The sequence below is a fragment of the Microcaecilia unicolor genome, chromosome 6 (genome assembly GCF_901765095.1).
Source record: "Microcaecilia unicolor chromosome 6, aMicUni1.1, whole genome shotgun sequence".
Classification (NCBI taxonomy): domain Eukaryota; kingdom Metazoa; phylum Chordata; class Amphibia; order Gymnophiona; family Siphonopidae; genus Microcaecilia; species Microcaecilia unicolor.
Genome location: NC_044036.1, coordinates 250,223,335 through 250,249,745, shown reverse-complemented (window position 1 = coordinate 250,249,745; position 26,411 = coordinate 250,223,335). Strand labels below are relative to the sequence as shown.

The window sequence follows — 26,411 nt, the reverse complement described above, 5'->3', positions numbered from 1 at the left end:
TAGTGTTATTGAGATGGACATGGGGAAAGTCACTGTTTGTCACTGGATTGGTAGAATGGAATGTTGCTATTAATTGGGTTTCTGCCAGGTACATGTGACCTGGATTGGTCACTGTTGGAAACAGGATACTGGGCTAGATGGACCACTGGTCTGACCCAGTATGGCTATTCTTATGTTCTTTTTTTCACAGGAACCAACCCCACTAAAAAACAAATTGGAGTTGTTCTGTTATTTTCAGGCTAAAAACAACAAGAATGAATGCACATCCCTACTGTATACTCCAGGTGCTTGGTATAAGAGGCTTGAGAAAGCTAAGCCTTGCTGAAACTCAAGCAAGCTGACAGGCAGAGCAGGAGCTAAATTATTCATAGTACAAGCTGAAATTAGGGCAGCAATGCAGAGAAAGCTCTCTGGCCCTGATGCTCAAAAGTAAATGTGGGCACTAGAGGCCATTAGTGCCATACTAGCGCCCACATTTACCTGCGCAGAATGTTCAGAGGCCTGGAGTGCTGGAGCAAATGAGCGCGCAGATGAATAACACAAGTAGCATGCTAATGTAGTCAAGTTCATGTTAATGAGGTCATTTTGTATTCTAGATGCCTTCGGGTTTTGCTGAATGTCTTTATGCCGTTCTGAACGGAACCTTTTGGGCAGCTTCATTGTTATCCGTTCAAATATATTGTGCCCCTGAGGCAGGTGGTTTGTTATGCCGAAACACGGACCGTGTCGGGTCCTGCTGTACTAGTGCTCAATAAAGCGAATTTTAAGAACTAGTTCCTTTGTTGGAGTGTGCATTGTCCACCCTCTACTTTTATTTTGATTGGACTCTCTGTGTTGAGGTTCTCACTGTGTGTTTGTTGTTCCTGGTTCCTGATTCCAAAGATGAACCCAAACCATAGTTACGTGATGCAAGGTTCCACATAAGGTAATTACGGCCCAGGAAAAGGATCTAGGTGTCATTGTTGATGACACTTTGAAACTCTGCTCAATGTGCAGCGGTGACTAAGAAAGCAAATAGAATGTTAGGAATTATTAGGAAAGGAATGGAAAACAAAACTGAGAATATTATAATGCTTTCGTATCACTCCATGGTGCGACTGCACCTAGAATACTGTGTGCAGTTCTGGTCACCGCATCTCAAAAAAGATATAGTGGAATTAGAAAAGGTACAGAGAAGGGCAATGAAAATGATAAAGGGAAAGGGACGACTTCCCTATGAGGAAAGGCTAAAGCAGCTGAGGGAGATATAATACAGGTATATAAAATACTGAGTGGAACAGGTAGATGTGAATCGCTTGTTTACTCTTTCCAAAAATACTAGGACTAGGGGGAACGCAAAGAAGCTACTAAGTAGTACATTTAAAATAAAGTGGAGAAAATATTTCTTTACTCAACGAATAATTAAACTCTGGAATTTCTTGCCAGAGAATGTGGTAAAAGCAGTTAGCTTAACAGGGTTTTACAAAGGGTTGGATAATTTTCTAAAAGAAAAGTCCATAAGCCATTATTAAGGTGGACTTGGGAAAATTTTCTGTATATTTTAGGATAAGCAGCATAAAATCGGTTTTACTGTTCTGGGATCTTGCCAAGTGCTTGTGACATGGATTGGCCACTGTTGGAAACAGGATACTGGGCTTGATGGACTTTCGGTCTGTCCCAGTATGGCAATGCTTATGTTCTTAAGCGAGAGAGCAAGGGTGGACATAGAGAGAAGAAAGCACAAGTGTGATGGGGAGAGCAAAAGTGTATGTGTAAAGGGCACAAAGATGAGAAGTCAAGAGTGAATGAATGAGGGTGGAGGCAGAGAGAAAAAAAGGGGGAGATCAAGAGTAAATGTCAGGGAACAGAGAGAGCAAGAGAGTGTTTTGTTTGTGGACCACTGGGCAGAGAGAGGGGAGAGCAAGAATGAACGAGTCAGTAAAGAATTGGGCATAGTTAGCATAGGTTTTGTACTTAATATTGACCTAAGTGAACATATAACAGCATTCCACATGCATAAACACTTAAGTTGCTAACGTACTTCAGTACATTGACTCCTTGGTGGGTTGTAATGTTATGATGCAGTGTTGAAAGCAAGAGAATGTGCGTGAGGAGAAAATGAAGATAGAGAAAGAGCAAAAGCATGAATATTTGAGTAGGGATAGAGCAAAGCTAGAGCGATAGTATGTGTGCATCTAGGGGGGGGGGGGGTCAGTAAAAAGTGAGAACAAAACAGCAGAGGGGGGGAACATAGAAGAGAGAGCAAGAGGCTGAGTGTATGTGATGAGAAGATCATGAGTTAGGATAGAAGTGGAGGAGTATCATTTTTATCTTATATTATTTAGCACTAGCATTTAAATTTATCTATGTCTATCTTTATTTCAGCTTCATAGTTAATATTGTAATACAATCTAATTGCAATTGTATTATTATCATACGCACCATAATTGCCAGACACACAGATATCAATTGGAGAATTAAAAACCAGCATTCAAACAGGAAAAAGGATAATAATGAGGTAGGAGATCCTTAAAAAAGTAAGGTAGCACTACACTTTTGCTATTTTCCTGTAATTAAATGTAAGGGAATGACTGGGGGCCTTCCCTAGTCCAAACTACATCCTCCTATTTGCTGGTCTGCTGGATTGGTTGATTGCCTGCACAGCACCCTTGACTGTATCCTTGGAGCTACTGCTGCAGACATGAAAAACAGCACCGTCCCCAGCTTCAGAGAGTTCTGGTGCCCCCTACTGCGCAGAATGAACCCACTGTAGTCCCTTTGCTCTGGTGCTACCTAATGAGAACATGCATAGGTGGTTGGTGACTCAATCATTTGGGGAGGATAAGAGGGTTGGGACTATGGCAGTGTTTCCCAAACCTGGTCCTGGAGGCACCCTAGATAGTAAAGTTTTCAGGATATCTGTAATAAATATTCATGAGACAAATTTGCATGCAATGGAGGCAGTGCAAGCAAATCTGTCTCATAAAAATTAATTGTGGATATCCTGAAACCCTGACTGGGGTGCCTCCAGGACCAGGTTTGTTTGGGAACCACTGAGCTAGGGTGAGGTGAGATAGGGCTAGGATGGGACATGGTGGGGCAAGTTAAAATCCTTGAAGGGGGGGGGGGGGTGACCCTATGTCAGCAGCAAATGGACAGAAGACATTCTTGAACACAGCAGAGAAGGACCCCTTCCACTGTGTTGCTCTGGTGCAACTAAATAAGCTAATCAACATAAAATCCTACAGAAGTCACTAAAGGCCTATAAAGCAATTCTACCATACTATAGAGCACTAATTTCCAGGAGTCACACAACAAGGGCCTACCTAGGGAAAGGCAGCACTGTAAACACTGCAGTGGGCAGTAGATCATTAATACATCTATTGGGAAAATTAAATAAGACAGCTTAGTAACAATCACTCAAATGTCTTTCATACATGCAGAATACAGATAGACCCCTCAGCAAGTATAGACTAAGTAACCACAGACTAAAAATAGAAATAAGTAAACAAAAATTAAACTGACCCCCCCCCCCCCCCACCAGGAAGCCAAACTCTGCATATAGTGCAACACCAGAGAAAGAGAAAAAATGATACATGTCCCCCTCTACTGTGCAAACTAATAAAAACAGCAGATGATGATTTAAAAAAAAAAAAAAAAAACTGGCACATTCCAATCACTATATTGCAAGGTAACAAATAATAAAACAAAACAAAAAAAGGAAAATAAGGTGATGTATTGAATTAGTCCAATAAAAAAGTATTACCTTATTTTTTGTTTTTGCTTTATTTTATTAATCTTTAAACTGGACTAAGCACTACTTCACTCTAAATTAAATTCTTTTCTCTACCTTTGTTGTCTGACCATCTAATTTATCTAATTGTGTAGATCCCAGTCTCTAGTTACTGCTTTCCTCTCTTGTCTTACCTCTCTTTCCAGGGTCTCCTGTTCATTTGTTCTTTTTCTCTCTCCTCCTGTCTTCTTCACGTCCAACACTACATCCGTCTCTGACACTGATATTTTTCTTTCAGTTTTTTTTATTTTTCTGCCTCTCTGTCCATTCAAATTTCACTCATTCTTTCTATCCAGTCTTTAATCTCCCTTTTTTTTCACTGCATTCACCTACAGCTTTCCATATCTTTCCCTCATCCAGGCGCTCCCATTCCCCTCCTTATTCCCCAGTCTTCCATTTCTCCCTCTGCTTTCCATCTCCTTTGTCTCTCTGTCTCCCTCCAACATTACCCTATCTCTCTCTCTCTCTCTCTCTCTCTCTCTCTCTCTCTCTCTGCATCTCCTCCCCCATCCAACATTACTCCATTCTCTTTCACTGTATGTCTCTTCTCCCCCATCCAGAATTACCTACAGGCTTATTTTCGAAAGAGAAGGGCGCCCATCTTTCAACACAAATCGGAAGATGGGCGTCCTTCTCACAGGGTCACCCAAATCGGCACATGGGAGCGGGTGCATCCACCGATGCCACAATCGCCATGCCGGCCCGAGCCTCGACACCTACCATCAGCCTGCCATCACCTACCATCTGCCTGCCATGAGGGAGCAGGAGCACCCACCAGCACCCGTCCAAGTTGCTGGTACCAATTACCATCCTGTACCTTCGAGCCCCTCAGAATGCTGTGAGGAGCATCAACCAGCCGACTGCTGGATCAAGACTGCAGATAAGGAGCAGCACAATTGCACCGCCCACGCAGCCACTGGGACGTCAGAGGCTGAACCAGACCACGATCCCAGGCAACTGCCTAGTCTACCTGATCCGAGACATCAGCAAGGCGTGTGGCCAACGGATCGAGAGGGGCCCTGTCCCACATCCACAGAGAGCTAGGAGCAATTTGGATACTGTATTCTCTACCCGATTCATTGCCGGCCCGCAGCCATGAGGTACTAATGAGCCACGTCAACTCCAGCCTTGTTAAATACCTGTGGTGCTATCTCCTAAAAAGAGGACACAGGACCCATCCCCGAAAGTCACAATCGGAGCCAAGGCTCACAACACTGCACCAAAGATCACCACTATGGACTCTTCTCAACTAAAATAATAAAGCCATCAAATTGGTAGAAAAACCTGCCAATTGACAGCATTGCGCACCAAAGACTCCCTGAAAAACCAAGTTTCAGTGGATCTCCACCTTCTGACTTTACGGGATTTGCCACAAAATAACACAAACCGACTCAAATTGGTAGAAAAACCTACCAATTGACAGCATTGCACACCAAAGACTCCATGAAAAACCAAGTACCAGTGGATCTCCACCTTCCGACCTTACGGGATTTGCCACAAAATAACACGAACCGACTCACCTATGGTATGAAGGTGGCAACATATAATTATATCGACAAGATGCCTGGAGCAAGGCACAGAAAATACTAAACTTTCCAAAGCTCCATTCCAAACGTACTTTCTACTAAACATTCTAAAGCTCCACTCCAAATGAACCGAAATCACAATAAACACCATCAAAGTACTTCTGGCATTCTACTCCTTATCGCTAATCCACCTAACACTCACCACCCCACTAGCAGAAATTAACACGATACCCATACTATATAATTACCACAGACCAAATAGATATACCACACCTCACCACACCGACAATAACCATAACGAAGAAAGAACAGGGCAACCAAGCGGACACTCTCAACAGAAGGGAAAAAAAAGATAATAAAAAATCCTCACAAACTATGAAACGACAACTAACAAAAGTCCACATAACACCGAACAATGAAGACCCACACCAAAATATTCAAATAGGCTACGTTAACGCCATATCCGTAGTAAACAAAACAACAACAGTTACAAACTGGATCATGTCAGCAAAACTTGATCTACTCTTCATCATCGAAACCTGGATCCATAATCAAGAGGACCCAATCATCTTAAACCTAAGCCTGCCAGGATATAAAATCACTCACTGGACCAGAGAGGAAAAGAGAGGTGGAGACATAGCGATCATATACCGATCCCATTTCACCATCTAAACTACAGGCGAATCCATAACAACCCAACTTGAAATAGCCTCGATCAGAATCCAACACAAAATACTACACGACCACCTAAACTGTGTCCTGTTCTACAGACCACCATGTAATTGGAATGAAAGCCAGTCAAACTTCATGGACTTCATCTCAAATAATTGCGTACCCAACTCCAATGTACTAGTACTAGGAGTCATCAACCTTCACCTAGAAGACCCAAACTCTACCAACGCAAGAGAATGCAAAGACTTCCTTCATCTATGTGATCTTAAATGGCCGCATATGCAACCAACCCATAAGAAAGGACACACACTCGACTTCATTTCACAAAACTATCCAAGAGCCAGAACCTAAGAATAACAGAAACCAAATGGACAGAAACACCTTGGACTGACCATTACAAACTCAACCTATCCCTACAATGGCGGAAAAAAGGTTCTCCCTACTTATGGGAGCACACATCCTATACCACGAGAGGCCAAACAAACGCAGAAACATTCTGGAAACAGATATACAATAACGACTGGACAATACAAACGAACTCCATATACTACCTCTCAGAGTGGGACAAAAGATGTAAACACATATTAGACGAAATAGCACCCATAAGAACAAGAACCTCACACAGACACAACTCAATACCATGGTTCAACAAAGAATTTAAAAAAATTAAAAACACAATCTAGGAAATTGGAATGTGCATGGAAAAAAATAAAGGATGAATACACACTCAATGCATGGAAACAATTACAAAGGAAATACAAATACGCAATAAGACAAACCAAATTATGTAAGCCACATTGAGCCTACAAATAGGTGGGAAAATGTGGGATATAAATGTAACAAATAAATAAATAAAAGATCATACTACAAGACCAAAATAGGGCCTGATTAGAAAGACACGAAGAAACTATATAATCTCGTGAACAAATTACTAGACACAACACCGATCACCACAACCAATACTGACATCCCATCTGGATAATTTGTGCAATATATAAAACAAAATAGCATAGCAAATTATATACTTCAACAAAAAAAATCATAAATCTATGCAAAACACTACCTCAGGACAACACGGGCACTGAAAACTTCATCAGTGAACTGGACCCATCTCCTGGCGGACTAAAGCTAGTCTAATTTCGCCCTCCTTACCACCGACACAGTTACCCAGGCGATTAAGAGGTACTCCAACAGTCACTGTCAATTGGACACCTGCCCCAGCCAACTAATAAAAATCCGCCCCTCACCGCTTCATAACACATCCCACCTAAACTTCATGCTCCAACAAGGTACCTTCTCTAAAGAAAAAGGCAGCATCTTTCTCACCCCAATACTGAAAGACACCAAAAAAACAACCCAAATGACATTACCAACTACCGTCCAGTAGCATCTATCCCACTGATAGTCAAACTAATGGAAGGCCTGCTAACCAAACAACTTAATGATTACATAGACAAATTCTCAATACTACGTGAATCACAATCAGGATTCCGCCCTCTACACAGCACCGAAACAGTACTACTCACTCTCTTAACTAAATTCAAGCAGGAAATAGCAATCGGTAAAAGCATACTCCTCCTACAATTTGACATGTCCAGTGCTTTCGACATGGTCAATCATAACATATTATTAAGACTCCTAGACTATTTCGGAATCAACGGAAACACATTCAAATGGATCAAGGGCTTCCTAACCACAAGAACATATCAAGTGAAAGCATATCATCACCTTGGAAACCAGACTGCGGAGTACCGCAAGGATCACCACTATCACCGATCCTTTTCAACCTCATGATGACCCCACTAGCCAAGTCCTTATCCATTCAAGGCTTTAACCCATTCATATACGCAAATGAAGTCACAATATACATCCCCTACAAACACGATCTGGCTGAAATCAACAATGAAATCGCGCTCAGTCTAAACATCATGAACTCATGGGCAAACGCATTCCAATTAAAACTCAACACAGAAAAAACACACTGTCTTATCATCTCATCTCAATACAATACATACAAACCCACAAATATAAACCTCCCAGGTTACACCCTCCCTATCGCAGACACCCTGAAAATTCTCAGAGTAATAATCGACTAAAGAACCAAGCGAAATCTACCATAAAGAAAATGTTGCACTCAATGTGGAAACTTAAACGAGTGAAACCATTCTTCCCGAGGGAAATATTCCGCAACTTGATACAATCATTGGTTCTGAGCCATGTAGACTACTGCAACGGAATCTATGCGGGTTGCAAAGAACAAATCATAAAGAAACTTCAGACCGCTCAAAACAAAGCAGCCAGGCCTATATTTGGAAAAACACGTTTTGAAAGCACCAAACCACTCCGACAAAAACTGCACTGGCTCCCAATCAAAGAACGTATCGCTTTCAAATCTGCACCCTGGTTCACCGGGATACATGACACCTCTTCAGAAAGGCATATCCAACCGACCCAACAAAAAAGCCTGAACACCTGCAACACAACTAAATCAAAGATCTGAATGGACACACCCAACTTCCCTCGTACTCCCTAAATACCCCATCATACCTATCTACATGAACCTTATTCCACCACAATAACACCTTGTATTTGTTCATACCAGAAATGGCGAACGCCACTACAGTAAAATGTAAGCCACATTGAGCCTGCAAATAGGTGGGAAAATGTGGGATACAAATGTAACAAATAAATAATCGAAAGCCAATTTTGGGCGTCCTCAACTGCTTTCCGTCACGGAGATGACCAAAGTTCACGGGGGCGTGTCGAAGCATAGCGAAGGTGGGACTGGGGCGTGCCTAACACATGGCCGTCCTCGACCCATAATGGAAAAAAGAAGGGCGTCCCTGACGAGCACTTGGGCAACTTTACTTGTTCCATTTATTTTTACTACCAAGCCTCAAAACGGGTGCCCCAACTGACCAGATGACCACTGAAGGGAATCGGGGATGACCTCCCCTTACTCCCCCAGTGGTCACCAATCCCCTCCCACCCTAAAAAAGAACATTTTTGCCAGCCTCTATGCCGGCCTCAAATGTCATACCCAGCTCCATCACAGCAGAATGCAGGTCCTGGAGCAGTTTTAGTGGATGCAGTGTAATTCAGGCAGGCGGAAGGAGGTCCATCCCCCCCTCCACCTGTCACACTTGTGGTGGTAAATGTGAGTCTTCAAAACCCACCACAAACCCACCATACCCACATCTAGGTGCCCCCCCCTTCACCCCTTAGGGCTATGGTCGTGGTGTACAGTTGTGGGGAGTGGGTTTTGGAGGGCTCAGCACACAAGGTAAGGTAGCTATGCACCTGGGAGCAATTTCTGAAGTCCACTGCAGTGCCCCCTAGGGTGCCCAGTTGGTGTCCTAGCATGTCGGGGGGACCAGTGCACTACGAATACTGGCTCCTCCCACAACCAAATGGCTTGGATTTGGTTGTTTCTGAGATGGGCGTCCTCGGTTTCCATTATGGCCGAAAATCGGTGATGACCATCTCTAAGGACGACCATCTCTAAGGTCGACCTAAATTTCGCGAATTGGGCGTCCTCGACCGTATTATCGAAATGAAAGATAAACGCCCATCTTGTTTCGATAATACTGGTTTCCCCGCCCCTTCGCCAGGACATCCTGCAAGGACATCCTCAGGAAAACTTGGGCACCCCTTTCGATTATGCCCCTCTACGTGTCTCTCTCTCTCTCCTCATCTAACATTACCCCAACTCTTCTCCATCCAGCATTACCCTGTTCTCTCCCTCTGTCTATTCTCTCCCTCTTTCCCCTCCCTCTTCTCCCCCATCCAGCATTTCCCTCTCAGTTTCTTCTCCCTAATCTGGCATTATCCATTCTCTGTATGTGTGGATCTATTCTCTCACATCCAGCATTACCCGTTCTCGTTCTCTGTGTCTCTTCTCCTCCATCATTACCTCATCTCTCTCTCTTTCTCTGCTTCCAATTCCCAATCCAGCATCATCCGATTTCTCTTCTCCCCTACTTCCCTCCCACTTACCCTCTTGTAGGTGCAGGCTGGAAGCACTCAGCATTAAAAGCAATGCAAAAACGTGCGGTACCAACTTTCTCCACACACCGATTCTAGCTCTGCCAGTCATGCCCCCTCTGATGTAAACATCCTGTGTTGGAGGGGTGCGACTGGTAGAGCTAGCGGCAGTGCACACAGGAAACTGTTCCTGCACGTCTTTGCAATGCTTTGACTGATGAGTGGTTTGAAAAGCTTGTGAAGAGGAACCCAGCCCGGGGAGAAACTTGGCTGAATACGTACTCACCAGGCAAGAGAGGCCACCAGGCTTTGCCTGGAGGAGGCTAAAGTGGGTTGTCTGAGCCTACAACCAGATGGCAGTCCAATGAACCTTCCAGCCGGGTGACAGAGTCCTAGTCCTTCTACCCTCTACCAAAAGTAACATAGTAACATAGTAAATGACGGCAGAAAAAGACCTGTATGGTCCATCCAGTCTGCCCAACAAGATAAACTCATATGTGCTACTTTTTGTGTATACCCTACTTTGATTTGTACCTGTCCTCTTCAGGGCACAGACCATATAAGTCTGCCCAGCACTATCCCCGCCTCCCGCCACCGGCTCTGCCACCCAATCTCGGCTAAGCTCCTTAGGATCCATTCCTTCTGAACAGGATTCCTTTATGTTTATCCCACGCGTGTTTGAATTCTGTTACCGTTTTCATTTCCACCACCTCCTGCGGGAGGGCATTCCAAGCATCCACTACTCTCTCCGTGAAAAAATACTTCCTAACATTTTTCTTGAGTCTGCCCCCCTTCAATCTCATTTCATGTCCTCTCGTTCTACCGCCTTTGCACCTCCGGAAAAGGTTCGTTTGCGGATTAATAACTTTCAAATATTTGAACGTCTGTATCATATCACCCCTGTTTCTCCTTTCTTCCAGAGTATACATGTTCAGGTCATCAAGTCTCTCCTCATACGTCTTGTAACGCAAATCCCTTACCATTCTCGTAGCTTTTCTTTGCACCGCTTCAATTCTTTTCACATCCTTCACAAGGTACGGCCTCCAAAACTGAACACAATACTCTAGGTGGGGCCTCACCAAAGACTTATACAGGGGCATCAACACCTCCTTTCTTCTGCTGGTCACACCTCTCTCTATACAGCCTAACAACCTTCTAGCTACGGCCACCGCCTTGTCACACTGTTTCGTCGCCTTCAGATCCTCAGATACTATCACCCCAAGATCCCTCTCCCCGTCCGTACCTATCAGATTCTCCCCACCTAACACATACATCTCCCGAGGATTTCTATTCCCTAAGTGCATCACTTTGCATTTCTTCACATTGAATTTTAATTGCCAAACCTTAGACCATTCTTCTAGCTTCCTCAGATCCTTTTTCATGTTTTCCACTCCCTCCCGGGTGTCCACTCTGTTACAGATCTTAGTATCATCCGCAAATAGGCAAACTTTACCTTCTAACCCTTCGGCAATGTCACTCACAAATATATTGAACAGAATCGGTCCCAGCAAAAGTAAGCTGTTATGCAAGTAGCAAGGTCCTCATGAAACTGTGGAAAGGAAAGAATCTACCAATTATAAGGTGGCACAACCTGATAAGAGGGACAAGGTGAAGATCTTCCTCGTCAATTTATTGAAGAAGTGGATACCCACGACTACAGCTCTTGTCCAAAGAAGTGACATTGGGCCAGAAGTCCCAACAGGCTCTGGGCCTTTGAAAGTTCCATTTGGTGACTGGCTCTCCAACTTGCAAAGGCCAACATGGAACAGTTGGTATGCCAGAAAGAAGATGTGTTCTCCGGAGTGCCAGGCTGGACCCACCTTGCAACTCATATTATCATCACTGATCTGGGAGTAGTAGTCTGACAGCGTCCCTATCGAATCCCAGAAGCCAGGCAGCATGCAGTGGCAAAAGAAGTCGCTGAAATGCTAGAACTGAGGGTTATCAACCCTGTATGCTATGCTATGCTATTTTGTTTTATATATTGCACAAATTATCCAAAAAAAGGTCTTCTAGGCAGTTCACAATAAGAAAAGCTCTTCTCATCAAGAGAGAACAAAACAAATTTGTATCACCACAACAATAAAACAGTATTTCTTAAAAATCTTTAAAACTCAAAAGCCTAAGAAGACTCAAAGAGGAAAGTTTTCAACAGTTTCCAAAAATGTAAAGGTGACTGAACTTTTTTCAGACTTGTTGGTAATAAATTCCAGAATCTAGTTCCTTGGACCGAAAATAGCTTATCATGTATAGTTTTATAACGTATGCTCTTAGTGTGTGAAAATTCCAAACATAATGTCCTTGAAAAACATAGCCATCGGTCTTGCAATGAGTCAGCTAATAGAATAGCTACCCCCTCAGAATTTAATCCACCTGTAATTGGGCATCTCCCATTGTGTCTGATACCAAAGCTAGATGGGAGCATCTGGTTTTCTACTGATTTTCGGAAGGTGAATGCTGTCTTTAAACTAGACGCCTATCCAATGCCAAGGATGGATTAACTCATTGAACAGCTGGGAGGGGCCCAATACATTTTGACTTGGGACCTGACCAAGGGATATTGGCAGGTACCTCTCAACCCAGCTGCCAAGGAGAAGCCAGCCTTTTCACCACCCCAGGATTTGTTCCAATTCATGGTGCTCTTGTTCAGCCTTCATGGAGCTCCAGCTATCTTCTAGTGCCTTATGGATCGCCTACTTAAACCCCATGGCAACTACACAGCTGCCTACTTAGAGAACATTGTCATCTACAGTAAAGATTGAAGGACCCATCTCATCCAAGTAGAAGCAGTACTGGATAGTCTGCACCGCTGAGTTAACAGAGAATCCCAAAAAGTGTTTTTTGGGAGGACAAGAAGTCCAATATCTGGGGTACTGAATTGGGAAAGGAGAAATGAGACCCCAGATCCGGAAAGTAGAGGCTATCACCCAGGTGCCAGTACCTTAGACAAAGAAGCAAGTACGAGCTTTCCTCAGGCTCGTTGGTTACTACCACCAGTTTATTCCAGGATTTGCTGAGAAAGCAGAACCACTAACCCGTCTATTGCAGAAGAAAGCTCCAGAAAGATACACTGGACTGAAGAACTGGATGATGCTTTTCAAACTCTGAAGAGAGCTATCAGTTGAGAACCGGTGCTGGTCAGCCCAGACTTCAATAGATCATCGTGCAGACCAATGCCTCAAAGGTTGGAATCAAGGACATTCTGGTCCACGAAGTAGATGGGGAAGACCACTCAGTGGCCTACATTAGCTGGAAACTGTTCCCAAGTGAGAAAAATTATGCAGCACTTGAGAAGGAGGCTCTAGCTGTCAAGTGGGCCCTAGAAACCTTCCAGTACTATCAGTACTTCCTGTTGGTCACGGACCACCAAGCCCTTCAGTGGATGGCTTAACATAAAGATTCCAATTCACATGTAATGCGCTGGTTCCTTACCCTACAGCCTTTTAGCTATCACGTGATCAGTGGCGTACCAAGGGGGGGCGGTGGGGGCGGTCCGCCCCGGGTGCCAGTGGGTGGGGGGTGCTCCGCTCCCGCCGCCTCCTTTAAACAAAAATCGGCGAAGCAGCGTCGCAGGCAGCGCCTCGTCTGCCCTGCTTGTGAAAAAATCAAATCTCCTTCTCCTCGTCTTGACGTTGACTCGGGCCTTCCAATCAATCACTATGTCCCGCCCTCCTCTAAGGTAAATTCCGCGAGGGCGGGCGGGACATAGTGATTGATTGGAAGGCCCGAGTCGACGTCAAGACGAGGAGAAGGAGATTTGATTTTTACAAGCAGGGCAGACGAGGCGCTGCCTGCGATGCTGCTTCGCCGATTCAGACAGTAGTGAGAATGGGACTGAGGTGGGGAAGGAGAGGGGCGAAAGGGACTCGGGTGGGGGTGTTCAGAGGGGAAAAGGGGAGGGGAGAAGGGGACTGGGGTGGGGATCTCAGACAGGGGAGGGGGAGGGGAGAAGGGGACTGGGGTGGGGGTCTCAGACAGGGGAGGGGGAGGGGAGAAGGGGACTGGGGTGGGGGTGTTCAGAGGGGAAAAGGGGAGGGGAGAAGGGGACTGGGGTGGGGGTCTCAGACAGGGGAGGGGAGAAGGGGACTGGGGTGGGTGTCTCAGAGGGGAGAAGGGGAGGGGAGAAGGGGACTGGGTTGGGGATCTCAGATGGGAGACGGGGAGGGGAAAAGGGGACTGGGGTGGGGATCTCAGACAGGGGAGGAGGAGGGGAGAAGGGGACTGGGGTGGGGGTCTCAGACAGGGGAGGGGAGAAGGGGACTGGAGTGGGGATCTCAGACGGGAGAAGGGAAGGGGAGGGGAGAAGGGGACTGGGGTTTAGGTCTCAGACGGGAGAAGGGGAGGGGAGAAGGGGACTAGGGTGGGGGTGTTCAGAGGGGGAAAGGGGAGGGGAGAAGGGGACTGGGGTGGGGATCTCAGATAGGGGAGGGGGAGGGGAGAAGGGGACTGGGTTGGGGATCTCAGATGGAAGACGGGGAGGGGAGAAGGGGACTGGGGTGGGGGTCTCAGACAGGAGAAGGGGAGGGGAGAAGGGGACTGGGGTGGGGGTGTTCAGAGGGGAGAAGAGGACTGGGGTGGGGGTCACAGACAGGAGGAGGGGAGAAGGGGACTGGGGTGGGGGTGTTCAGAGGGGAGAAGGGGAACTGGGGGCTGAAAAAAGGGGCAGAGAGAGAGAGGGGACAGATCCTAGATGGAAGGGGGAGCGAGAGGGAGGGCAGACCCTGGATGGATGGGAGAGGGAGGGCAAATGGTGGATTGAAGGGGCAGAGAGAAAGGGCAGACAGTGGAGTGGATGGAAGGGAAAGGGCAGACAGTGGAGTGGAAGGGGCAGAGATAGGGGGCAGATGTGGATGGAAGGAGCAGGGAGAGAGGGCAGACATTGGATGGAGGGGACAGCAGAGAGGGCTGACACTGGATGGCAGAGAACGAAGACAGATGCTGGATGGAAGGAAGATGGTGAAAAGAAGATGAGGAAAGCAGAAACCAGAGACAACAAACTATAAATAAAATATATATTTTTGTTTTTTGCTTTAGGATAAAGTAGTATTGTAGCTGTGTTAATAAATGTTTATAATAGAACATGTAAACAAGGTAATCTTTTTATTGGACTAATTTTAATACATTTTGACTTAACTTTCAGAGAACAAAACCCCCTTCCTCAGGTCAGGATAGGATACTGTAACAGCACTGACTGTATTGACCTGAGGAAGGAGATTTTGGCCTCTGGAAGCTAAATGTATTAGTCTAATAAATGGTATTATTTTATTTTCTGTATTTGTTTTATTTCTATTTGTTAATTTGTAAAGTGGTGATTGGTATTTGTTAGTTTTTTCAAATTTACATCTGTTGTCTTTATATTTTGCATAGTACTAGGGGACATTTTCTGTTTCTGTGGTGTTGCATTGTATGCAGAGTCTGGCATCGGGGGTTCAGTTTAATTTTTGTCTAAATAGAAAGTTTATGATTACTTATTCTATAGTGGATTAGGGTGTATCTGTGTTTGTGAAAAAGACATGGCTTTTGGTTGGCACTGACTGTGCAGGATCGACGATCTGTACTAATCTGTCTGTTTTCGTTTTACGATAGGTGAATTGATGTTCTAGTGCTCACTGTAGTGTTTAAGATGCTTTCCTTTTCCTTGTGTGACTCGTACAAATGACTGCTTATGGTATGGTAGAATTGCTCTATAGGTCCTGAGTGTTTTGTATTCTCGGTATGCCTAGTACTGGATTTGGGGGGGGGGGTGTTAAAAAATGACCGGCCCCGGAGGAAGTGACGTCACGAGGCTGAATGGCCGCTTAATCCCAGAGCTCCGTGCCTTCCTACCTTTTTATTAGAACCATCCGACATTAAATCCCTCTCCATCGAAGCGACTGGGCTGCAATAGCACAGAGATTGCTCAGACCCGACGAGATGAGCAAAAAAAGCAATGCATCGCTGCGGGAAAGCGAACGGCCGACCACAAGGCAAGTAGAGCGAGGCCTTGTCCGCCATTTGTCTCCTAAGTCGCGGTGTCAGTCAGAGTCGGGTTCGGCTTCTTCGCGAGAAGACGGCAATACAAGCACTGATCTGGCCCCTGCACAAGCTCCTCCGGAACATTTGGTTAAAGCCCTGGAGGCGATTCGAGCTGAGATTCTATCATCTAAGGAGGAAATCCTTGAACACGTCGATGCTCTGAGTGCAGACCTGAGAGAACTAGGAGGTCGGGTGGAGGCCCTGGAGGAGAGGGCAGAGGTGCAAGGTGAGAAAACTGAAGAGCTAGAAAGCCGTATGAGTAAGCTCACTGACCAAATGGACGAACTGCAATATAAACTGGATGACCTAGAGAACCGGGGGGCGCAGACAAAACCTCAGGTTCCGAGGAATCCCAGAAAATGGAGACCACGAGGATGTCCAGACTGTAGTGCGCGCTATCTGCGCCCAGCTCATGGGAGATGATTTCGATTCCATTGCAATGGGGATTGATAGAGCACACAGAGCGCTGGGAGCACCGCGTGACAATAAGCCAAGAGACATTGTGGTGAGATTTACAAATTATACTTGCAAGGACCAAATTTGGCAGAAAGCCAGGAAACATCCTGATCTGGAGTTTCAGGGGGAACATGTGGCCATTTATCAGGACCTTTCTCTATTTACTTTGAGCCTAAGGAGGGCCATGAGGCCGGCTACAGAGGTTTTGATGAAGGAGAAAATTTATTATAGATGGGCCTTTCCATTTGCATTGTGCTTCGAGATAAAAGGTGAGAAGTTTTGCTGCAGAAATGTGGGAATAGCGTGGAAGAATTTACATGAGGCGGGCCTGGTTCCGACAGCGAATGTTCCGATGGGAATGGCGACTGCCACAAAAGCAAGACTCCAGAAGTGGAAGCGAGTAGAAAGAGCTAGTCGGAAGGAGAAACTTCAGACCTGAACCGTTGGGCGGTATACGGGAGGTTTGAACATTGACAACAGAATAGAAGAACTTGGAGTGGATGGAGACGTGAGACTGTGAGCGGAGAGGTGATATTAAGGACCTTGAGGGATGGATGGTACAAGCTGCTAATGTGGACATATGGGACTACATGAGTAATGGGAGGGTGGGAATGGTTACGGGGGCGAGGGGATTGGGAGGTTGTGTTTAACTTTATTTTTAGTTTAGTTGTTAGTTTCCATTTAGCCAGTGGAGTTTCTTCTTTCCAAAACCCAGGTGGTGTGTTACTGTACTACCTGGTGGGTGTTGTAAAGTGTTTATGGGGGCTATAGGGTGTGCTAAGGGTCTGAAGGGGGGTGGGGGTGGGAGAAGAAGGAGGGATGGGTAATTGGTAGCAGGGGAGCAGGGAATAGGGATGGGAGGGGGGGTTAGATCGGGGTAGTTGTCCTCCATTGATAACTTGGGTTGTATACAGAGTGATAAATGACTGATATTAAGTTTCTTACCTACAATATAAAAGGGTTAAATTCTCCTTATAAAAGACACGCGTTGCTGCGTGAACTGCAGATGCTCAAACCACAGGTAATATTTTTGCAAGAAACCCATTTTTTGAAAAAGCATGAAGGTTTGCTTGCATTTAAGCAATATCCGAAGGTGGTTTGTGCTTCAGATGTGCTGGGGGTAAAGAAAAGGGGTGTGGCTATAATGTTTCATAAAGATATCCAGGTACAGATTGTGCGCTTTAAAAAGGACAGGGAAGGCAGATTCTTGTTTTTGCAGGTGTTACTGGAGCAGGAGGAGTACACATTGGCCAGTGTGTATGCCCCTAATGAGAGACAGGAACATTTTTTTCAGCGTCTGCGTAGGGAGCTACAGGAATTTGCTAAAGGCAAAGTAATAATGGCAGGAGATTTTAATGCCACAGTGCAGCCTGCTCTGGACAGATCTACTCCTCCAGCTCCGCTCGATTGTAAACTCTCCCGTGCTCTAAAAGATTGTGTGGATGAATTGGGATTGTATGATGCGTGGAGGCTGGCCCATCCTAGGGGGAGGGATTATACCTTCTATTCCCCAGTTCATCTGTCTTATTCTAGGCTGGATTATATTTTTCTAGACAAGACTCTCTCGGGGGTGGGTGGCGACTCTTCTGTAGGTCATATTAGTATATCAGATCACGCCCCGACCTGGTCGACTCTCACTTCTCTGAGAGAGGAGACAAGAGAAAAAGACCCAGAGCTGGTGGCGGGCTTTCGTCCCCTTATGAAAGAATACTTTGACATAAATCTTGATTCAGGGCCCTCCTTGGGAACGGTATGGGATGCTTTTAAGGCAGTATCCAGAGGGTACTTTATCAAGTGCGCATCCAGGCGGGCTAGGGAGCACAAGCTGCGCCTGACTCAGTGCATGGACAGGCTTGGCATCTTGGAGGCCAGGTATAGGGCTTCAGGCTCTGTCTCTGATATTCGACGGTTGCAGGCAGTGAGACTGGAGATTGGCTCCTTGCATGAAGAGAGTCTGCACTTCATGCAGGCACGGCTGAATCGGATCCATTATATGTGTGCCAATAAGCCTGGTAGACTATTGGCAGCTAAATTAAGGAAACTGAGGGCTAATCGTCAGATTTTGAGGGTCAGAGATACCAGAGGGCAGGTGGTAAGGAGTTCTGCACAGATTAGGAAATGCTTTGCCCATTACTATGAGACTCTATACAAAGAATATGCTGCTGTACAGACTGAGGCAATAGATGGGTATCTGGAGGCTAGGGGGCTGGCAGTGTTGACATATGGGCAGAAGGAGGAGCTTGAACGCCCGGTGCGAGTTGATGAGGTTGTTAAGATCATTAAAGCCTTACCGACTGGGAAGGTGCCTGGCCTGGACGGCTTTACTAATGAATTTTTTAAGACATATGTGGTGGACCTGGCTCCCTATTTGACAATGATTATCAACTCGGTAAGGGAGGGAGCGCCTTTTCCGAAGACCATGATGGAAGCCTGGGTGGCTGTCATACCAAAACCGGGTAAAGACACCACAGAGTGTGCCTCGTACCGACCCATATCAATACTTAACACAGATGTAAAGATATTGGCGAAGGTCCTTGCGAACAGATTGGGAAATGTTTTGCCTAGCTTAGTCCACCCAGACCAAGTGGGCTTTGTAGCCAAACGACAAGCCATGGATAATGTTAGGCGAACAATAGATCTTATATACGCAGCTCAGAAGAAGGAAAGACCTGTAGTAGTGCTCGGGCTGGACGCGGAGAAGGCGTTCGACCGGGTCCATTGGGGATATTTGGACAAGGTTTTACATAGGGTTGGGATAGGACAGCACTATAGGACTTGGATTCGGGCATTATATTCTGAGCCACAGGCTTGTGTGCGAGTGAACGGAGGAAATTCTAAGGTGTTTAAATTGGGGCGGGGAACAAGACAGGGGTGTCCCTTGTCTCCCTTACTGTTTGCTCTGGCGATGGAACCATTAGCAGCCACTATTAGGGCAAATGGCGATATTGCCGGAGTAAAGGTGGGAGACCAAGAATATAAAACAGCATTGTTTGCAGATGATGTCCTCTTAACCTTAACAAATCCTCTAACCTCTCTGCCTAATTTAATGAAGGTGATTGAGGACTATGCTAGAGTTTCAGGTTATAAACTTAATGCTAGCAAATCTACCGGATTAGCGGTAGGAGTCCCGCCGCGGCTATTGGAAGCACTACAGCAGTCCTTCCCCTTTAAATGGGAGGGAAGGTCACTAAAATATCTATGGGTTCAGCTGTCTGGAAATCTGTCTGAGTTGTTTGCTCTTAACTATCAGCCTCTTCGGAGGGAGATACAGAGAGACTTGGATAGATGGATGGACACAGGATTATCCTGGTTTGGAAGAATCGCTGCAATTAAAATGAACATCTTGCCGCGACTTCTGTACTTGTTTCAAGTACTCCCTATTAAGGTGTCTAGATCTTTTCTGTCCAGCTTGCAGGATAAGCTTATTCGATTTATATGGAATCAGAAACGGCCACGATTGCCGCGAGCTTTACTCTACAAAAGTAGGAAGATGGGAGGGCTGGGGGTGCCAAATTTGTTTTGGTATTACATTGCGGCCCAGTCCAGAGCGGCGGTGGATTGGTTCCGGAGGGAGAATCATAAATTATGGGTCGATCTTGAACAGACTTTGGTGGGCTCTCGGAGGCTTGGGCACCTAATGTGGATAACGAATAAATATAAGGGGAGGGTGGATAGATTCCCTCCCATGGTCCAGGCCACTTTTCACTACTGGGACCTTATGTTTCCAATGAGGCAGCCTCTGGTCTCAGGTTTGGCGCCGATAACGGATAATCCTTTGTTTGAGCCCGGGATAGGGAGTAGCACATACGGTAGATGGGCGGACTCTGGACTCAATATGTTAGGGCAGTTACATGTGGGAGATACTATAGTTCCATTTGAAACTCTGAGAGTTGATTACCACCTTAGACCTCAGGACAATTATGCCTATCTACATCTGGTGCACTATTTGAAAAGTCCTTCCTATGTAGATTGTTTGAGATGAGAGGTGCACTGGCTGGAGGGGGTATGTGTTGAATCTAGCGACATGCGAGGTATGATATCCCGATTGTATGAATACCTGGTGACTTGTGCTAAACCATCCCTCCTTCATAGGGCGAGATGGGAACAGGAGCTACATTTCACATTGCCAGAGTCTGGTTGGTTGGCCTTGGAGAAACAGCTCCTGCGTTCATCTGGTGCGGTGGCCATGCAGGAAAGTGCTATAAAGGTCTTCTACCGATGGTATTTGACACCAGTGAGATTACACCACATGTTTGCCCGGGTATCTAGACTTTGTTGGAGACAGTGTGGAGGGGTGGGAACAGCTGGACACATCTGGTGGCTCTGCCCTAAGGCACAGGCCTACTGGAGGGGTGTGCAGGCACGAATCCAGGTGTGGACAGGCAAGTCTGTACAGTGGCATCCTTTGATTTATCTGCTGGGGCAGAGGCCAGTAGGACTTACGACAGATCAATGGTTCTTAGTACGAGCCTCTCTCACTGCTGCCAGAGTAAACTTAGCCCAGCACTGGAAATCACAAGGGGTACCGTCCAGGGTGCGATGGATAACTAAAGTGAGACATATGTGTGAGCTGGAGAGACTGACTGCAGTTAAAAGAAAAACCTTGCCTAAATGGAAGAAAATTTGGGAACCCTTTTTGCAAAAATGCTCTGGATGAGAAGGCAACTAGGTTGACTGTTTGGGAGGACATAGGGGTAGGATAGGAGGTAGATAGGGGAAGGAGGGGGGTGGGGTGAAGTAGATTTAAGGGGGATTACTGTCTTAAAAATAAATGAATAAACAACAAAAAAAAAAAGTTGGAAGCACAATGAGTTAATGTTATAGCAATGGTGTGGTACTTGAAGGTTTTGTTTGTGCCAAAAGTATTTTAAGTTTGTATCAATATGAGACTGATATAGGGTAATGTTTGGATTTCAGCTGCCTTTAATTTGTATCTTTTACCAATGTTCAATAAAGACTTCTTATAAATTAAAAAAAAAAAAAAATGACCGGCCCCGGGTGTCAACTACCCTAGCTACGCCACTGCATTGAGGCAAGGGATGACAAAGAGATTGAACAGGATAGGTGAGAGGGGAGATCCCTGTGGGACCCCGCAGTTCGGAGACCAGTAGTTGTAAAGTTGGTTGTTTTGCTTGACAAAATAGCTTCAATTTGAAAGGAATTCACTGAACCATTTGATCACAGTCCCTGTTATTCCTATCTCATCCAGGCATTTGAGTAGCAATGTGTAGTCAACCAGATCAAATTACTTGGTCACCTTTGTATAGGTGTTGTTCAACATATGTTAGAACTAGCAGAGATGATTCCATACTATAGAAAATTTTTCCAGATATAAAAGGAGTTGTTTACTGATGTAGGTTTCTAATACTTTAGTAAAAATGGGTATGCTTGCCACTGGACGGTAGTTTGCAGGCATTGTTAAATCTAGCCCAGATCCCTTCAACAGTGGAGTGAGTTTTGCCTATATCAAAAGGAAGAGAGCCAGTTTTTAACAGCTGAGATCATCGAGTAACCAGGTTACTGCTTTCATAGGGATGGATCTGAGTAGGTATTTTGGGCATTCATCCAGGGAGCAGTTGGCTCGGGAACATTTAAACAGCAGTGATCTTATATCCTCAACTGTTAGTGGTTGAAAAGATTCCCAGTTGTGGTATGTTTGAGTGCGTGGATTATAAGATCTCCAGCAATTGAGGCTGAACTATGGGTTGGACTGTTTTCCACTGTTGGAGTAGCTTTGAATAGTTCAGACCTAATTTGGAGGATCTTGTTGGAGAAATCAGCTAGGTTTTAGGTAGTGGGACATGTTTTCTGTGAATGTTCATCATCACTAGTAGAAGATAACTACAGAGAAAAGTTTTTTATTGTCAAGATCATCTTGACCTACTAGACTGCTATAGTACTGACTTTTAAATCAGCTACCTTCTTTCTGTAGCGGCGAGGTTCTGCCTTGGACCAAGCTCCCAGAGGACGGTAAATAAGGAGTAGGGGAAAAGAGGAGAGATGCTGGACATGGATGGATAGAGGGGATGGCAGGAGAAATTCTCAACATGGATCGAGGGGAGGGAAGACAGGAAGGAGATGCACATGGGGGGGAAGGGAGAGAGGAGAAATGTTGGACAGGGATGGAGGGAAGGAAAGGCAGAGGAAGGAGATGCATGGAAGGAAAGACAGAGGAAGGAGATATACACGGATGGAGGGGAAGGGAGAGAGAAGAAATGCTGGACATGGGTGGAGGGGAGGGAAGACAGAGAAGATGCACATGGATGGAGGGCAGGGGAGAGATGAGAAATGCTGGACATAGATGGAGGGTAGGGAAGACAGAGGAAGTGAGATGAGCATGAATGGAGGGGAGAGAGGAGAAATGCTGGACATGGATGGAGGAGGGAGAGGAAAATGCTAAATATGGATGGAGGGGAGGGAAGAGAGAAAAAGGAGATGCATACTGATGGAGATGAGGGGAAAGGAAGAGAGGAGAAAAACTGCACATGGATGGAGAAAATAGGCAGAAGCTGGATCCACTGCAGTCAAGTCCACGGAGGACCCAGCTTTTACTTATGGATGTAGTGCAAGAAATGAAGAAGAAAGGAGGAAAGTAAAGAAATAAATGGAAAGGAAGCCCTGGAAATGGAGTTAAGAGAACAGATAGGGAGCAGCAGAATCAGATACTGGGACCAACATGATCAGAAAAACAAAGTCACCAGACAACAAAGGTAGAAAAATCATTTTATTTTCATTTTAGTGTTTGGAATATGTCCAATTTGAGAATCTACATCTGCTTCTGTGTGTGTGACTACTGTAGGGGCAGAGCCATAGTGATCCCACCCCTGGATGGGTAGGGGGCGCTGACTAATAGGTTTCAGGAGGGCATCAGAAACCCTAGCACCAGCCCTGCCCAGAACTAAAGACACATGGAAAAAAAACTCTTAAATATAAGTTTGCTGCCTTTTTTTACCCTGTCTTGGAGAGTGAAGAATACCATAACCAGGTGGATAGATGTGAGGCAATATCGGACTATCAGCAACTTAGTGGAGTATTCATCAAAAGGAGACTACAGCTAGTCCAGAATACAGTGATTAAGTTAATACTTGGAAAAAGAGATATGATCATGTAACACCTTTGCATTTCCATAGCTTTATTTTATTTTATTTATCTTAGGATTTTTTTTTCAATCATTCATTTTGTTTGTTCTTTTCCCCTTTACCCTTACCTCAATTGTTGATGTAATTTTGCTTTCATGTGTTTCTCTAATGAACCTTGTCTGTTTGTTCAGATAATGTCCTTGCCCTCCCATTCCCTTAATATTTTTTAAATAATATACATTTTTGTTTTGATTTGCAGTATATCAAATAATAAATGGAACTGGGAAGTCACCCATTATAATCAACATCGATAAATCAAAATTCAATGCAATCAGCCATTCCAGAAAAAAATGGGAGCATCTTGAGATACAGACCTCAGTGAAATGTAAATTATAAAGAAGCCTATATCCTGACTGGCAACAAATACAGAATCAATGATTTGGTTTGAAATAGGGGTACAGATATTAACTGGAACTCAGTATAATTATATATATATTTATTTATTTATTTATTTATTTATTTAGATTATTTATACCCCGCTTTTTAACACATAAAGCAGCCTCTAAGCGGCTTACAATGAACCAAAGAAATAATTACAATGACAGTAGAGAGGGTAGAGGGAACGGAGGAAGAAGGGAAGGGAATATAAATAAAATATTTAAACAAATAAATAGGCAAGGAAAAGAAAACAGAAACAGAAAGAGGAATAAGGGGGGAGTCCAAAATCAGGTCTTGACTCGCTGAGACACATTAAGGCAGGTAATCAGTTCCTGCAAACAGGACAGGAATGCGGGCGATGGCCAACGGCTGGAATCAGCAATCCAGGAGAAAACAGGGCCCCTTCAAACGCGCAGCACTCTCCAATCTCAAAGCAGCCGCAGAATAGATGAGCAGCAGCCATCATCGTCGAGGACGACCACTACAGTCCAGCAGCAAAGCCAAGAAAGTATGACTGCACTGCCGATACAATCGGGCCCTTCGCTGACTCACTGACAAGCTGGCTATGTAGCAAAGGTGGACAGCCGCTCTCACCCGAGATCTATTTGATCAGGAGCACATAGCTGGGAGGTCCGTGAGTCACTCCCTTTCCAGACAGGACTGTTGATAGGGTAGACCGAGCTGAGTGGGAGTATCCCAAAAGACAAGCAGCTGACCCCTTCCAAATCTCCGCCTCTGCAGCACAGGTGGATTGCAAAATGGTGACAGCGTTTCGGGCCCTAGTCAGGTACAGGCCGTGCCCCGGAGGTAAACACTGTCGTGTGAGATCTGGAGCAGAATTAGGGTGATATCGTGATGCAACGTGGCCTAAAGGATCCGCAACTGAGAGTCGGACAAATGGGTGCTCCCGATGAATTTACCAGACCCGAACAAATATGGAGATAAGCAGTTATCTGCGGTAACCAATGAAGACGGTTTGCTGCAAAAACGGTCTAAATCACAGCCAAATAATGGAGGAGAACGGCCACGATATTTGGAGCTAACGGCTCTTGTGCCCGTTAATCAGCGACCATTTTAGATATTTAGCATACCTCCTCCCTTTCCAATTTACTACACACTGCCTGAGAAATAACAAAACCAGCTGGACATAGTTCATTAAGCAATACCCTGTCAGAGTCTGCAAGCCATGTTTCAGTAACACCCAAAACATCTAATGAATAAACTAACAGAACACCCTGTACTAGGGGATCTTTGTTCCTAATCGATCTAACATTCACAAAGACACTCTACAACTGTACTCTTTTTGAATTTCCAGCATCAACATGTCAGTCCTTGCCCTAATAATTAGTGATAACAGAGCAACATCATAATGCCTCCAAGGTTTTTGCAGCCAAAGCAAAAATAACCACAGGACAATTTGTCTTTGAAAACAAAAATAATAAAATGAATATAGCTTTCGCAAAATCGAAAGATGGCCAAATACATGCAAATAAATGTGTGCCAACAAGACAGCTCATACTTGTACACATGCCAAGTGTAGGAATTCCTAGGTGCAATGTATGTGCATATTTTATAAAATACACGTTTGCACACAAACAGATTTTCACCTTGTGTGCTACTGGGGTTAATGTAGGACTCTGTTATGAAGACACATAGGAAACAAATCTATAACTTGGTACCTCATTTAGGCACTCTAATGCCATGCACCAAGTTCTAATTCCATAGTGACACATGGGCATGCCTAAGCTGTTATAGAATATTAGCCCAAGTTGGCATTGAAGAGCCTTATATGTGAACACTTATGCCTTGTCAATGACAGGTGCAAATCATCATGCCTAAGTGAGTTAAGTGACTCACGTAACTGACAGTATTACACAGAAGCATATAAAAATGTAAGCAGATAAAAACCATATGACCTATCCAGTCTGCCCATCCATGCCATCTATTCTCCATTTCACTTCCTTAGAGATCCTATGTACTTGTTGCAAGCTCTCTTGAATTCAGAAACTATTTTCGTCTATACCACTTCCATAAGGAGACTGTTCCACGAACTCAACACCCTTTCTGTGAAGAAGCATTTCCTCAGGTTACTTCCGAGTCTATCCCCTTTCACCTTCATTCTATGCCCCCTCGTTCCATAGCTTCCATTCAATTGAAAGACTTGCCTCCTATGCATTTATGCTGCATAGGAATTTAAATGTTGCCATCATATCTCCCCTCTCCCGCCTTTCTTCCAAAGTATACATACTGAGATCTTTAAGTCTGTCCCCATATGCTTTATGACAAACACCACTGACCATTTTAGTAGCTGCCCTCTGGACCAACTCCATCCTGTTTATATCTTTTTGAAAATGTGGTCTCCAGAATTGTACACAACATTCTATGGGCCTGTTTTACAAAGCCATGCTAGCAATTCCTGCGTGGTAAATGAGAGGAAGCCCATTCACTTCCTTTGGGCTTCCTCTTATT

General features: G+C 45.0%; 1 protein-coding gene across 1 annotated transcript in view; it reads right to left on the bottom strand.

Moving 5' to 3' along the window:
• The window catches only part of CACNA1B (calcium voltage-gated channel subunit alpha1 B), a 1,447,778-nt gene that overhangs the window by 947,947 nt on the left and 473,420 nt on the right, over positions 1 to 26,411 (bottom strand). The window lies entirely within an intron of this gene.